The sequence below is a fragment of the Pelodiscus sinensis genome, chromosome 8, assembly GCF_052426305.1.
Source record: "Pelodiscus sinensis isolate ZL-2025 chromosome 8, ASM5242630v1, whole genome shotgun sequence".
Lineage (NCBI taxonomy): Eukaryota > Metazoa > Chordata > Testudines > Trionychidae > Pelodiscus > Pelodiscus sinensis.
The window spans coordinates 31,829,555-31,845,937 of NC_143059.1; the positions used below are offsets into that span (position 1 = coordinate 31,829,555).

Here is a 16,383-nt window from a genome sequence, read left to right on the forward strand (position 1 = left end):
TGCGCATCTCGGCCCCGAACAGGTACAAGGCCTATGGTCACCAGACGAGTCGCTGATGCAAATCAACTTCCTGGAGCTCAGGGCAGTGTACAAAGCATGTCAACACTTCCTTCCCATCATCCACAACCACGTCATACGAGTCCTTACAGACAATATGACGACCGTTTATTACATAAACAAGCAAGGAGGCGCCAGGTCCCATTCCTTGTGTGCGGAAGCGGTACGTCTATGAAACATGTGCAATCGACACAACGTCTTTCTAATCGCAGAATACCTCCCAGGCCAGCACAATGTAATGGCAGACGCCCTCAGCAGGCACTTTTCTCTCAATCACGAGTGGGAGCTACATCCTGCAGTGCTTTCGATAATATTTCAACGATGGGGTTTCCCGCTAGTGGACCTCTTTGCCACTTCTCACAATGCGAAATGTCCTCGGTATTGCTTGAGAGCGGGGATTGGACGAAATTCGAAAGGCGATGCTTTCCTATACAACTGGGGGCGTCACCTACTTTATGCATTTCCACCCACACCCCTAATTCCAAGGGTAGTGGAGAAAATTATTCGAGAAAGGGCCACAGTAATCCTAATAGCCCCAGCCTGGCCCAGACAAACATGGTATCCATACCTACATCGCATGTCGATGCATCCTCCGTTTCCTCTGCCAGCTCGACACGATCTCCTATCCCAGAATCATTGCTCCCTTCTCCATCTGCAGGTGAACCATCTCGCGCTCACGGCTTGGTACCTAGTTGGTTCCAACAGTCAGAAGTGTTATGCTCACAATCTGTCAAACACATTTTACTAAACAGTAGAAAATTATCTACACGGACTACTTACCTTTCCAAATGGTCACGCTTCTCATCGTGGTGTTCCCAAAAGGATCTGAACCCAGTCTCCTCACCTCTGCAGTGTATCCTAGACTACCTGGTACACCTCAAGAATTCAGGCCTCACCTGCGCTTCCATCAGAGTTCATGTCGCTGCAATTGCAGCCTTTCAGCAGCCGGTCGACGGATGTTCAGTATTTTCCCATCCAACAACTAAAAGGTTCTTGAAGGGAATGTCCAACCTGTACCCGCACTATACTCAACCGGCGGATCCTTGGGACCTCGAAATGGTTCTCAATTCCCTAACAGCCAAACCCTTCGAACCGCTAGCGACCTGCACTTTATATGACCGGTCCATGAAGGTCATTTCTTATTGGCTATTACTTCCGCAAGGAGAGTGAGTGAGTGAGCTAGCTGCACTATCAGCTTCCCCTCCTTATACAATTTTTACGCACCAAGCAGCAATACTCCGAACGCAACCATGTTTTCGCCCCAAAGTGATCTCTTGATTTCACATCAATGAGCCTATAATCCTCCCTATATTCCATCCCAAACCACATGCGTCACCAGAACACGCACGCTTGCACGCTTTGGACGTCAGACGGGCCCTCGCCTTTTATATTGAGAGGACCAGACCCTTTCGAGTGACGGATTCGTTATTAATATCAATGACGGACCGTTCTAAAGGTCGCCCATTGTCCGCTCAACGCATCTCCTCTACTATCGTACAGTGCATAAGGTCCTGTTATGAACTACGTAAGAAACCACTGCCCTCAACCTTGAGGGCCCACTCGACTCGGGCAGTCGCTACGTCCCCTGCATTCCTCAAGGGAGTCCCCTTGATAGATATCTGCAGAGCTGCTACGTGGTCTTCCGACCTAACCTTCGCCACGCATTACGCCATCCCGAACCTGTTAATACCTGATTCCACGGTGGCGACAGCAGTGTTATCCTCAGCTACAGCACGCTAGCTCCGAACCCTCCTCCATTCGCGAGCTACTGCTGTACATTCACCTACAGTGGAGCACCCACGGGACACTGCTCGAAGAAGAAAAAGAAGTTACTCACCCTGTGCAGTAACGATTGTTCTTCGAGATGTGTGTCCCGTGGGTGCTCCATGACCTGCCCTCCTCCCCTCTTCGGAGTCTATTATTTTGTCTTTCAGAGCATGAGGCAGGAGGAACTGGCGGGAGCCGGACCAGCAGCGCTCAAACGGTGCGAAAAGCCACGAGCCATACTTCGCGCATGCATGGTCCGGCAGACCATGGCTAGAAAAGATCTCCGATCTGCGGCACTGGGACAAGCCGACACCTACAGTGGAGCACCCACGGGACACGCATCTCGAAGAACAATCATTACTGCACAGGGTAACTTCTTTTTTTATCAAAACAAACACATTTTAACATCCGTACTAAAGAAGAGGTTATGTTATACAGTTATACACTGAGGCTTTGTCTACACTGCAGGGTTTTTGCACAAGAAGCTTTTGCGGAAGAGATCTTGAGCAAATCTTCTTGTACAAAAGTGCATCCAGACCTCAAAGCGCATCGCAAAAGCTACGTGCTTTTGCACAAGAGAACATCCACACTGCATGGACGCTCTTGCGCAAGAAAGTTCTGATGGCCAGTCACAGAATGGCCATCAGAGCACCCATGCTTTTTGTGATAGGTTCTTTTTGCACAAGAAACCCCTGCTAAGCATCCACACACGTTTTTGCGCAAGAGTTCTTGCGCAAAAAGGAATTATGCCTTGTAGAAGGAGGTATACCTACACCGCAAAAAGCCCTCTGTTCTGTCCATTGACTGTAGATTTTTTCTTCAGTGGTGTCCCCGTGGGTGCTACACTTGAGGTGTCGGGCTCCTCCCGGCGCCACGGGTTGGAGAGTCGTCAGCTGTGGTCCAACCGGACCACGCATGCGTGGGGCGCGTGCTGCTCACGCTGATTGCTAGCTTGCGCTCAGTACGGCTTCCTGCCAGTGCCTCCTTACCGTTCAACGGTTGCAGATGGAGCAACTCCCTTCTCTTCATCTTTTTAAGAAAGATTTGTGTAAATAGTTAGTCAGCCAATAATTATTAGTTACTAAGTTAGTGTTTGTTTGTGACGTAGTGGGGGTACCTGGCTGGTTTCTATGCTGCTGGCTCTGGGGTGGCCCCTCTGGCTGCCGTGGGTACCACGACCCAGCAAAACAGGATGAGTCACTATGCAAACCAGTGGCCAGACACCCCCCATGGAGAGGAACAAAGGAAGGTGGAATGCTGCCCTGGCTGGGGAGCAGGGCTGGAAGTTAGTTAGTTGGTTGCTGGCTGTCGGAGAGCATGGAGGAGACAGCCTAGGGGAAGGGGCTGGAGTTTAGGGGCCCAGTCTCCCCCATCTCAAGGGGGCCTGAGGCATCCTAGCCCAGCTCTGTGACCAGATTCCATCTGTGCTGTGCTGTATCCTGGAGAGGCAATAAACTTCCTCTATTCCACCGCCTGGTGCAGTCTGTTTGTGCCATTTCGGGGTGCAGGAGATGGGGGACCCCCAACGCGCCGTCACATTGTTCAATAGTTATCCTTTAAAAAAACAAAAAAAACTTTTCCTCAGTTCATAATGCCGGCTTCCTCCCGCTTCAAAAAGTGCTCTCAGTGTGCCATGACGCGATGCCAGCATCTGATGGGCACTTGCTATGTGTAAAGTGTTTGGGCGAGGGGCACGTATTCCACAAATGCCCACACTGTCTGAAATTGACCAGCTGAGCTAGACGGGACCGCGAGATGCAGCTGAAGCTGCTCTTACAGTAAAACGCTTCAGCCGCAGGATACTCAAGTGCAGGGGGAGTCAGCACAAACACTCCAGTGGTAGTGAAAACCCCGTCTCCACAAAAAGCAGGGGTCAAAAACCGACTGGGCTACAGCAGCAGGGCGAGTGGCAGGGAAAGAGCTGCAGTATTTCCAAGCCCAGCCCCACCTCTAGCAGGGGAGCAGATCGGGCAATGGCTGTGCCTCCCAGACCGGAATCCGCACCGGCTCAGGGTCACAGGCACTCTTGCACCCGTGGCTGCAGGTGCCTCACCCCTACTGGCTCCGACACTGGCCCCAGCATCAGCGGCATTGACCCTGCCCATGCCGGCTCCAAGTGCCTCCACGCCGGCTACTGTGGCACCAGCCATCTCAGTGCCAGCTGCTATGGCATCGATCGCAGCACCGGCTATCTCAGTACGAGATCAGTACCCCTTCTCTCTGGCACTATCACCGGCGCTGAGCTCGCTATCATCAGGCTCTTCGCCGGCACCGGCTTCAACAGTTGAAATTGACAAGCGCCGAAGCGCTAGTGTATCAGCTTCCAGGGCTGCACTGTGCCAGGTCCCAGACCACTCATCAGCACCGCAGCATCAGGGCTCCCCCCCAAGGTCACACTAATCAATGCTGCATGCAGGAGCTGACCATTCAACAGGCACAAGGTTCCACTCTTCACCAAGCCCCGAACAATTAGCTCTCTATTCACAGCCCAGATCACTTTCTTCTGCCTTCTCTGAGTCACATACACATGAAGTTCATGTTACCACTATCTCAAGAAGACACTCTCAGCGATACTCACCATCACCTCGTCGCTACCAGAGATGTTCTCCATTACCTTTGTAAACCAGACGCAGATCTCGCTCACCTAGATCACCTACACGCTCATCTTGCGCTCATCTCCATCTTGATATTGTCACGATTACAGATGATAGTACTCACCTGCATATTCATCGTCTAGTTACTATCGTGATCATTATTGCAGCCATAGTGACTATTATAATGAGCAACTATACTCTTCTGGACGTTGTTCTTCCAGATCTTCACGACGCTACCAGTATCGCTCTCGCAACAGCTCCAGGGTTCCTACGCCACCAGGCGCTTCCACTCAACCCTCTACACCGTCTGCAAACGTGCCTCTCCCTCAAGCACACTCAGAACCAGTGCAGCTAGTGACACTGGAACAGCCACAACCACAGGAGCAATCCCTAGTGGACCACTCTGTTGCTTCTTCCTCTCCGGATGATGCGGTGTTCCCTGGCGATTCTTCTCCAGTAGATGATGCTCGTCAATTTCAGGAGCTCTTTAAAAGAGTGGCAGAATCACAGGACCTGCATGTAGTGGAGGTTCAACAAAAGCAACATAAGCTGTTGAAGAACCTTAAAAAAAATCCCAAAAATCCAAAATGGCATTACCCTTTGATGATGCAATCCTAGAAATTGCCAATAATATATGGCAAACGCCGGCATCCTCTCAGCCCACTCATAAGAGGGCAGACAAGAAATATTTCGTTCCCCCGAAGGGGATGGAATTTCTGTTCATGCACCCTCAACTGAACTCATTAGTTGTGGATGCAGCTCAGCAAAAATCCAAGGCACCACAACATAGGAATGCTGCTGCTGATATAGAATCTAAACGCTTAGACCTTTTTGGACAAAAAGTTTATTCTTCCGCCACACTTATACTGAGAATGGCGAACTATATTGCTCATCTGTCCAACCATAGCTTTGATAATTATTCAAAGATGGTAGCAGTTTTAGAGAACTTGCCCAACGAGAAATGGCAGCTCTTAAAATCAGTTATCTAGGAAGGCTATATGGCCTCAACAACGGCCTTGCAAATTTCCCTGGATATTGCCGATGCAGCAGCACAGGCCACAGCAACGTCAGTGGTTATGAGGCGGTCTTCATGGCTACAGATGGCATCTGTACCTAAGGATTTACAATCTAACGTAAAGAACCTGCCCTTTGACAGACAGAGTCTCTTTGCAGAGAAAAGAGACCAAGTTTTGCATTCTGGGAAGGATTCTATAACTACCCTAAAAACGTTAGGGATGTATAACATCTCCATATCGTCGCAAATGGTATACGCCCTACTTCCAACACAGACCCTTCTCGTATGGGGCGCCCAGGTTCAGACAACAGGACCATCCACAACACCACCACCACCCCAGACCACGTCAACAAAAGCGAAGACCGCAAACCAGACAAAACCCTAATTCCCAAAACAGACAGCAAGTCTGATGTTCCAATTGAAGGACTGAGAACCATTCCACTAACGTACAACCCGGGACCACAAACGTTATTCCATCATCGACTAAGACTGTATCAGCATAGATGGTTTGCCATCACCACAGACCACTGGGTACGGGAGTTAATAATATCAGGATAATCCATCCCTCTTTTTTCCCCCATCCTCCCACCTTCCCTCCAGCCCCGTCCCCATCTCATGAGAATCTCCTAATGCAAGAGGTTCTCCGTCTCAGAGATTGGTGCAGTGGAGGCTTTACCCGATCAATTTTGGGGCAAGGGATTTTACTCCCGCTATTTTCTCACCGAGAAGAAATCAGGAGGATGGGGACCCATTCTGGACCTTTGCAATCTCAGGCGGTACCTCAGGAAGCAGAGATTCAGGATGGTAACTCTAACATCTATATTCCCAGCTTTGTACAAAGACAATTGGTGCATATTTCCATGTGACGATACACCCAGTGCACAGACATTTTCTGAGGTTTGTCGTAGGCACACAGCATTTTCAGTACAAAGTCCTTCCGTTTGGCCTCTCCTCCACACCAGAGTTTTCTCAAAGACCCTCGTGGTGGTGGCAGTGTATCTTAATCGTCAAGGCATCATGATCTTCCCATATCTAGATGACTGCTTGATCAAGGCTCATTCGTTCAAAAGTGCGCAGTCGGCCACTAAAGTCACAAGAGACTTGTTCACAGATCTGGGCCTTGTATTGAACGTCCCGAAGTCCTCGCTCGTACCACAAAGATCCCTCATGTTCATTGGGGCATGGTTAGATTCTACAGCAGCCAAAGCCTATTTTCCTACAGAGAGGTTCCACAGAATGCAGAGCCTCACACAGACACTGTCCCTCAGCCCAAGAGTGTCAATACTTGCCTGTCTCCAACTCTTGGGACACATGGCAGCGATGTCATATGTAGTACAGAACGCCAGGCGCCTTCAACATTGCCTGGCGTCCATATATCGTCCGGGCAATTGCGACCTACACAGGCTAGTAACATTGCCATCGACAGTGAAACGATCCCTCACGTGGTAGACTTCTCTGACCAACATGCTACCAGGTGTTCCTTTCTACCATCCGCATTCCACTGTCCAAGTTACTTCGGACGCCTCTCTCCTAGGATGGAGAGCCCACTGCAAGGGCGAATTCGCTCAAGGCCAATGGAATGCTCAGAAAGCCCTGCAACACATCAATCTTTTGGAACTCAGGGTAGTGTTCAATGCATGCAAGACATTCCTTCCCAGGATCAGTGGTCAGACGGTTCAGGTCTTCTCCAACAATACCACCACAGTGTACTACATCAACTGACAAGGAGGGGCCCAATCAATATCCCTGTGTGCAGAAGCTACAAAGCTATGGAATTGATGTATCAGTCACAAAATCACTATTATGGAAACATACCTACCTGGCAAGGACAATTCCATTGCAGATGCCTTGAGCAGACACCTGTTTCCTCAGCACAAGTGGGAATTCAATCCAGAAGTGGCTCTTTCGATATTCCAATGCTGGGGACACCCCACTATAGACTTGTTTGCCACACATCTCAATGTGAAATGTCCCAGATACTGTTCCAGAGCCAGTCTGGGCCCCGAGTCTCTGGGAGATGCATTCCTGATAAGCTGGACTCATCTTCTCTACGCTTTTCCTCCCATCCCGCTTCTCCTGAGAGTGCTGGAGAATATAATCGACAACAGGGCCACGGTGATACTAATAGCTCCATTCTGGCCCAGACAGACTTGGCTCCCTCTTCTACTGCATATGTCTCGCCGACCACCATATCCGTTACCCAAACGACTGGATTTGCTCATGCAGCCAGGGATGTTCATGCCACAACCACAAATGGACCAAATGCACCTCACGGCATGGCTCCTAGCTGGTTCCATAGCACAGAAGCACTTTGTTTGCACGAGGTGAAACAAATAATACTTCACAGCAGACATGACTCCACACGAAAGACTTACCTCTATAAGTGGCATCAGTTCCATTCGTGGTATATAGTCAATGGTTTCGATGCGATGTCCACTCCAGTTCACTGCATTCTGGACTACATTCTCTATCTACACTGTTCTAAACTGGGTCTTTCATCTATTAAGGTTCATCTCTCAGCAATTTCTGCAGTCAGACAATTGAAGGCTTTTCAATTGTGTCTCACCCAATGACTAAACGTTTCCTGAAGGATTTAATTAACTTACACCCTCTGCACAGGAAACCACCTGCTCTGTGGGATCTTGAGTTCGTTTTGGACACTCTCACATATCCACCCTTTGAGTCTCCAGTCATAAGTGACATTCAGACTCTCACCATGAAGGCGATATTCATTCTAGCTATAACGTCAGCCAGACAAGTTGGAGAATTGGCAGCCCTTTTGGCCACCCCTCCATATACCTGTTAACCAACCAAAGGGTAATACTACGATCTCACCCAGAATTTCTGCCAAAGGTGAACTCGGAATTTCATATAAACGAACTGATAGTACTCTCAACATTTTACCCCAAACCACATGCAACGACTTATGAAGCCCATCTATATACCTTACATGTCCGCAGGGCACTCGCTTTTTATGTGGAATGGACTCGCCCATTTCAACAATCCCAGTGGCTTTTCCCATGCGCGGACGGATGATCCAAGGGCCAACCGTTGTCTTCACCGCGTATATCTAAAATAATCATGAAATGTATTACCACTTGCTATACTTTATGAAATAAGTCCATATCTACACCTATTACGACTAATACCACTAGAGCAACATCCATTTCCCTAGCTTTTCTCAAAGGAGTCTCAAACCAAGACATTCGCTGTACGGCACCATGGTCTTTGGACATAATTTTTACTAAGCATTATGCCATCAACCCAGTTGCTCAAGAATCAGCACTGGCCTCTGCGGTGCTGTCCACAGCAGACAGATCTGGACTCTTATCCCGCCTTCACAGATGAGGCTACTGCTCTGTACTCACCTCAAGTGGAGCACCCACAGGGACACCACTGAAGAAGAATAGGAAGTTACTCACCCTGTGCAGTAACGACGTTTCTTCGAGGTGTATGTCCCCGTGGGTGCTCCACGACCTGCTTTCCTCCCCGCTTCGGAGTTTCTTCCTTATGTTTTTCAGGAGTGATCCAGTTGAGGAACTGGCGGGAAGCCAGACTGAGCGCAAGCTAGCAATCAGCGCGAGCTGCATGCGCCCCACGCATGCGTGGTCCGGCTGGACCACGGCTGATAACTCTCTGACCTGCGGTGCCGGAATGAGCCCAACACCTCAAGTGGAGCACCCACGGGGACATATACCTCAAAGAAAGGTCGTTACTGCACAGGGTAAGTAACTTCCTCTTTCTCGTGCAAACACGCACTTGAGGTGTGGACACTCCACAGGCTTTTGCACAAAAACCCTTTTGTGTAGACATAGCCTGAGTGACTTCAGGCAACTCCTTTTAGCTTGATCAATCAGTAGCATTAGTGGGCTCCAAAAGGAGACCCCTCCATTTGTTTGGAAAGATGGTTGCCACAATTCAGGGCCTTAGCAATGGGAATTGGGTTGACAGGACAGAAAAAGGTGTGTTCCTTAGGACTAAGCAAGCACAAGAAGAACATTCCAGGAAAGAAAGACTAGCCTAATCTAGTACAGTACCAACGAAGGGCATTATATTGCACTGTCTCAGTCACTGAAACAGTGCTAGACAGCAGACAGACAGGTGTGGACAACAAGTCTGACAATTTTTAGTTAAATCCCTGTTAACTGACACTAGTCATACCACAATCTACAGAGGGATCTATAGATTACAAAATTCTGCAAATACAAACTTAAGCAATGTGCAAGGGGAATATAGTCTGAGAAATGTCCATATCTCTGATTATTTTTATGTCAAACCAAGTCTGCAAGGCTGTCTTTTTGCAATAGCTTGAGGCTTCCACTGTTAACTGTGGACAATTACCCCATGGTGACAGAAAAGCCATATGAACCACAATCTAACTGTCGCTCTAGGAGGAGGAGGAAAGTCAATATGGCAAGTATCACCTCTTTGCATACTTTCAACACATACTCTTTAACCCCTTTCCTAAGTCACAAAGATCTTATTGTACCTGTTATTAATGTTCAGTGATGTGCCAAATGCTTACATTCCAAAAGACAGTGTGTCCTTACCTTTAAGATTAAACTGTTATAACAAAGGTTGAATCAAAGCAAAAAAGTTTCCACCTTGATTTCCCTCCCCCCAGCCCCATAATCTATTGCAATATTTCTCTTCACTGAGCATCAGAGCAAAAGATTCAGACAAAGAAATAATGCATGTAGGAAAATAACTAGTTCTTGTTGCTTTTGTTTATCCACTTTCCTGACATTAATTTATAGTCCAAACACAGGAGAGTCAAACAAAAGAGACCAGCTCAGCAAGCACGGTAAAAGGCATATTCTCACTCCTCTGATGCAAGTGTGGGAGCTAGCAAAAGTTTGGGGTATAGACAGCAGTGGCTGTGGCGACAGCAGCTTCTCAGCTGCAATCCCATCCTGAACATCCTTCCTGCTTAAGGGCCAAATTATGTTTCTATTTAAATCAATGAGAGTTTTTCTGTTGACTTGAATGGGAGCAGGATCAAGCCTTTTCTTTGTTCATTACATGCAGCATTTCTGGAACTGGCTGTACTAAAAACAGAGGATTTCTCTGGGAAATGCACATACTATCTGCTGGCTGGAGTAACAGCAGTATCTCAGACTTCAAGACCATAAGGGACTAGGGATGTAATAGTGTAGTCAGTTAGCCAATTAACCAATAAGCAACAGCTTATAGGTTCTCTCTCTCTGGGATCCCTTGAATTGAGGGAGATTTCTCCTTGGACGCCTATAACTAATAAGTGCGTAAATGAGAAATTAAGCCATTTCTGGCAAGGAACACTCCCTGGCAGCGGCTGCATATGAGATCTCTATCTCCAGCAGCGCTAATACAGGCCCGGGCATGCTCTTTACATCGGGCTCTCTGATTTTCTTCATGGAGATGTCACTTGACCTCAAAATATTGGGCTCCAGGTTCCCCAATCCTTCACCTGCCTCTCCCAGGTGTCAACATCAATGCCACACTTATCCAAGAACTTGTTAAGAACTTCCTTGTACCACTTCCTCTGCCCACCACAAGACCTCATCCCAGTCCTCAGCTGAGCATAGAAAATCTGTTTGGGCAAGCGTGTGTCAAGCATCCTGACTACGTGACCAGACCATCATAGCTGCCTGTGGGCAACTACTGTCTCAATGCTGCGAGAGTCAGCCTCTGCAACGACACTAACGTTGGTCCATCTGTCCTGCCATGTGATGCCCAATAATGCTACAGACTATACGCATTTCCTGCCCTCCCCTTGCAAATACATTTTTAAGCAGGCTGGCCAGCAGCCCAGCTAAGTCCTGGCTTGCACCGGGTCTGGAAGTGTATTAGGAGCCAGGCAGGCAGGCAGCCCGGTTCATTTCCAACTTGCTCTGGGTCTGGAAGCTCAGCCCACCCGGAGAGGGGCTGCTAGCATCCTGCACTGCTGCCTCTTTATCAGAGGTAGCAGCATAGGGCCATCGGCAGGTGGTCCACAAGGGGAGCTGTTTTTTAAAGTAGCTTCCCTTGCGGACCAGCTCCTGCTTGGAATCCCGCACTGCTGCCTCTGATACTGAGGCAGCAGTGTAGAGTTACAGAGGGATCCTTGAGAAAGGGGACAGAGCACACTGGCTGCCGGCCCCAGATCTGGGGACTACAGAATAGTTGAGTAACCAATAAGAATTCATGAGGTTAATCGACTATTCAATTAACCAATATTTAACATCCCTAAAAGGACCTGTTGCGATCATCTAGTCTTAGCTCCTGCATATTGCAGGCCACAGAACCTCTCCCTCCCAGACCAGGAATAGATACATTCCCTTTGGCTGAGTTACTGAAGTCCTCAAATTTTGACTGAAAGATTCCAAGTTACAGAGAATCCACCATTTACTGTACTCTAGCCTGTGGCTGTGCCTCATGCTGCAGAAGATGACAAAAACCACCCAGAGCCTCTGCCAATCTGTCCTGGGGAAAATTCCTTCCCACCCCCAAATTTGACAGTTAGACCCTCAGTTTCCAGTCTATGGATTGCAACCCCAGAAAGGGTCATGCCATCAGCAGATGGGGTTGCAGCAATCCCCAATGTGCAGAGGATGTCATTTTACTCCATACAGCGGCTCCATCAAAAAATTTGGGGTTTAAAAAGGGACCTCAAGAGGTCAACTCAGTCCAACCCCCTACACTGAGGCAGGACCAAGTACACCAGACCATCCGTGATAGATGTTCTTAAAAATCTTCAACAGGATTTCTGTAAGCTTGTTTGGAAACCCATTCTAGTGTTTAACTATCCTTATTAGATTTTTCCCCCCTAATATCTAATCTAAAATCTCCCTTGCTGCTCCATTACTTCACTGAAGACTAGGTCATGGAAAACAATCGATCATTATCCTTTTTATAACAGCCTTCAGATACAATAATAGCTATTATCTGGTCCCCTCAGTCTTCTTTTATCAAAACTAAACATGTTCTTTAAAAAAAAAACCTATACCTTTCCTCATAGGTCAGGTTTTCTAAACCTTTTGTCATTTTTGTTCTCCTCTGAACTCTATATTTTGTCCATATCTTTCTTAATATGTGACATGCAGAATTTCTGTAGTGCTCCTGCGGAGGCCTCACCAGTGGTAAGTAAAGTGGATGATTACCTCTTGTGTTTTATGCATAACACTTCTGTTAATACATCCCTGAGTAATATTAGTTGGAGAGTGGGGGGAGTTGCAACTGCATCACACTGTTGACTCATTCCATTTGTGATCCACTATAAACCCACATCCTTTTCAGCACTACTCCTGCCTAGCCAGTTATCCCACATCTTGTAGTTGGGGATTTGATTGTTTCCTTCCTGAGTGCAGTGCGGGGGTTGCTCTGAGCTCCAAGCCTAAAGCACTGGAGAGGCACTGCCTCCCAGCAGTGACTACCATCTTCTCTTACTAGCCCCAGGCCTCGCTTCCTCCAGGGACAGCCCTGACAGCATAGTAACATTACAATGATAAATTAAACTTTACCAGGTATACCTTCACTTTTAAACTGGCTTCCCTCATGGACCAGCTCTTGCCTGGCATCCTACACTGCTGCCTCTAATACTGAGGCAGCAGTGTGGAGTGACAGGGGGCTCCTTGGAAGTACGGCCCCTAGTTTAATTTGTTTAAACTATTTAACAAATTTAAAAAGCCAGAATTTCTATTCTTGAACATTATTGCATCTAGAACGAAAAAGAATGCATACGCTAAGTGGCATTTGCTAACATTAGTCATCAGGTGTTCAAAAATCAGGGTTTTACTAGTACTTTAATGGTAATAGTCTACAATAAATGCACATTCTACTTTTACATTCTTGTTAAAACCTCTTACCAAGTTCTCAAGTACAACACAATACAAATTCATCGTGGGCACAGTGTCTTCAGGATCACAGCTTGTAACAGCAGAACAGCTGTTGAGAGTCACTGACCAGCCTTAGCTAAGCGGTGAACAACAGTGTCTCAACTGTATGATTGGCCAACATTGAACTACTGAGAATGACTGAACTGCCAGACCCTGCCCACAGGTAGCAAAGCCAGGCGGTACTCTTTTGAAACTTTTACATACACTGTGCTCCATAATGTAAAATAAATAACTCAATGTCTGACATGGTAATGATGCAGTTTTACAAGTGCAATATTTGGTATCTTTTATAAACAGAAGTAAAATATTAATGTATTTGTAAATAGAGAAAAAAATTATCTGTCTGATTAGGTGCCCCATAAAGCCTGGCCCCCTAGATGATCACCTAGTTCATCTATATGGTCAGGCAGGGAACCTAGATATTGGTATTCATGAGGAGTGGCTGGACATCTCATCAGTCTCACTGCTGGCAAAGTGCTTCTGTGCTGTGCTGCCTCTATTTTTATTTCCCTCTGAATCCTCTTAATTTGGACGTGATAGAAATTTTTATCTCTATGCCAATTCAAGATTTGAAATCTGAAAGCATGTTACAGGTATATAGCACTGACGCTCATAAAAGTACCAACAGGGACAGAACTCAAGTGATTGCAACAGGGATGCATCAAGAAAGGACAGGAGGCACAACACTGTCTTCAGCATCTTTTGCTTTTTCTCCTCTGTCCCTTTTATTTTGGTCTCTGATTTTCTACTTCCCTCTGTTCTTGTCTCTCCCTGACCCCTTTAAGTCCCTCTCTTTAACTCTTATTATTTTTTTAAAGTTACACTTGATTCTTGCTTCAAAATCCCTTGTTCAGTTTCAACCTTTTTACTCTACCCCCTTCTCTGTAAGTTATACTTTGCTTCAGTCAAGTCTTGACGTCCTACAAGTCTTCAAAGTCTCTTAGTGCAGTAGAGAAATGGAGCGATAACCATCTCTCCTTCCCCGTTGTCTCACTCCCTTTGTTCACTTCATTTGTCAACATATCTCTTTGCAGGATCCTGTGGTCTCAACAGCTCTCCCTTTCTTTCTGCTTCCCTTATATTCCACCACCAACCTGTCCTGTGCTAGCCAGCCAGCCCTCTCCAACAATCTGTTTTCCCTGAGCCATCATCTTTCTTCAGCCTAGAGCAGTGCCTCCCCACTGCTCTTGACATGTTCGGGCCTCTCCTCCCTCCAGCTCCTCCTTCATCCCACCTACCCTGGTAGTTGAGCTGGTTTTCTTCTTTTCCCCACCATGGGCGCAGGGCTCAGCTCTTTCCCCTCCTCTGTCCTGGTTTGGTGATCCTCAGCGGGACCCGCATTCAAAGCTATCTGCAGTTTGAGCTGCGCCCTTGGTTAGACGGTTGTTTGTGCTCTTTCCCTAGTCTGCAGCGTCAGGTTTGTGCTCCCACCGGCTGGCACCACGTGGCTGCCGCGAGGGAACATTCCCCCTCAGGACGCAGCTTAGGCCGTTTTCCATATTTGCGTTATGGGGTCTGGCCTGCTGGCCTTGCAGCCTCCACGGGCCCCGCGGTTCCCTCCCCCACTACACACACTCTGCGGCTGCCTCCTAGCCCCCGCCCCTTCCATTCCGCAGCTCTGAAGGGACTAGCTGCCGCAGCCGGTTGCAGGGAAGGCGCCCTAGGAAAGCACCCCCAAGCAAGTGCTGCCCAGACTACTAAGCCGTGGAAGGTGCCTGGGAGTATTTCCTAACTAGCTCCCCTCTGGCGCGAAGAGCGCTCCCAGCCCTTCCCAAGGGAGGTTCCCAGCTCCCCAGACTGAGCACTGCTGGCGCGATCTGGTTCCAAACTTGCACCCGAGGCCGCCAGCCACGGGCCTGGTGCTCTCCCAGCCACCCCGCTCCGCGGGACTTCTCTAGCTTCTACCGCTGTTCAGGCTGAGGAGCGCTCTTGCCTGGCCCTATGCCTCCGCATCGCCCACTCCTCTAGCAGCTGCTCAGCGGATCTCCCCAGCCTTGCCCCAGGCGCCGGTTCCTGTCTCTGCCTCCTGTCGGTGCGTGATGAACCCGGCAACCCCCTTCTGCTATTCAGCCGGCTTGCAAAATCGCTGAGATCAGCATGTCTGCTGCGGGGAGGCTGGTTGCACGGCCCCGTCCCCTATGCAAATCCCGAGCGAGCTGCCCTCCCTCCCAAGAAATACGCCTTGGCTCGCACGTTCCGGCTCTAGCTTGCGCTTAACCCTTTGTAGCGACTGTCTTTTACTACATGCTACGCTTCTCTGGGCATGTTTAATGCTCCGTTCTGCCTCCGAGTCATAAAAAACCATAAAATAAGCCTGAAGAGACCAACGGGAGCTAACAAGAATCCCCTTCTGTGCCAAATGGACGGATGCAAATCAATTCAGTTCATCTTTGCCCCCTAAAAGAAAATACCCATAAATAACCCATTCGTTATTACTGACTTTAAATGCAGTACGAGATGCGAAAAGTAAGATACATCAGGTACAATTGTTAAATACATGTCAGATGGTTACATGAACTTAAATCCTAAAAGATCTGCCATAAGATTTTCAGATTGTGTTACTTTAATTTCACTCTTCTCCAGGCGTCTTTGAAAACAGCCCTTCATTTACAAAGGATACCCAAGAGCAACCATCACACAACATACCCCTCTCCCCCAGCTCCCACCTTTTGTACTATCATGTAACTCCTGCATCCAGTCTTTCGGATGGGATAGGTTGGGGGAAGGATCTAAGGAAATTAAATCCAGCAGGCAACACAGTCCAGAATGTCTTGTGCAAACAACTCAGTGTATTTTGAAGTTGATTAGGACTCTTTTTACACTGAGTATTTTTATTATTTTATTCAGTTCCAGTACTGTGAAGAACAGCATGAACGTCACAGCAGATGTTATTAATAGTAAAAAGCAAATGGAAAAAATAAAAACAAACTGTATTTTTCCACATCATTGGTTCTACATCTAGTGATCCAACTTTGGAGAGTTTACAGAAATAGTAACAAAAGAGTTTAAACAAATACAACCTAAATTAGGAAGATAAAATTGAAATAAAACCAAGTATATTTATTATACTCACAGAGAGAGTGATAAGAGAGTATAC

The 16,383-nt window shown here is 47.7% G+C and overlaps 1 protein-coding gene across 3 annotated transcripts in view; it reads right to left on the reverse strand.

The window, feature by feature from the left end:
* Positions 1 to 15,428, reverse strand: part of ASCC1 (activating signal cointegrator 1 complex subunit 1) — a 109,398-nt gene extending 93,970 nt beyond the window's left edge. Inside the window, exons 1-4 of one of the 3 annotated variants that reach the window (XM_089780137.1) lie at positions 14,525 to 15,428; positions 8,379 to 8,503; positions 1,748 to 4,931; positions 626 to 745 (exon numbers count right to left, since the gene is read on the reverse strand). The gene's annotated coding sequence lies outside the window, so the exon portion shown is untranslated. Of the gene's footprint in view, positions 1 to 625; positions 4,932 to 8,378; positions 8,504 to 14,524 lie in introns of all 3 variants that reach the window. The other 2 variants (XM_089780136.1, XM_089780135.1) reach the window with 2 other exon arrangements.
* Positions 15,429 to 16,383: the final 955 nt, after the last annotated feature.